General features: G+C 53.0%; 1 protein-coding gene across 5 annotated transcripts in view; it reads left to right on the plus strand.

Moving 5' to 3' along the window:
* LOC106881748 (mucin-5AC) overlaps positions 1-249 on the plus strand; it is a 14,172-nt gene that overhangs the window by 9,661 nt on the left and 4,262 nt on the right. The window lies entirely within an intron of this gene.

Below are 249 nucleotides of genomic sequence, written 5' to 3' on the forward strand. Positions count from 1 at the left end.
GTGTTTATTGAGCGAAAACACCTAAAGCTCCACGAGGTTCCGGCAGGGGATGGTGGCGAACCCTGCTGTACTCTTCCACCACAACTTTCTCTCGCTCTTACTTCCTGTTTCTGTTGTGCCTGCAATTCAAAGGGTCCAGCCTTGTCCCACACTGCCACGCTGAATATCCCCCGAGAACTACGTTAAGGGCACACGTGTCTGTGGAGTGCTCAGCCACTTGCACGTTAATTTCACGAGCAGGCTGTTCCG

Source organism: Octopus bimaculoides, chromosome 28, assembly GCF_001194135.2.
Source record: "Octopus bimaculoides isolate UCB-OBI-ISO-001 chromosome 28, ASM119413v2, whole genome shotgun sequence".
NCBI lineage: Eukaryota > Metazoa > Mollusca > Cephalopoda > Octopoda > Octopodidae > Octopus > Octopus bimaculoides.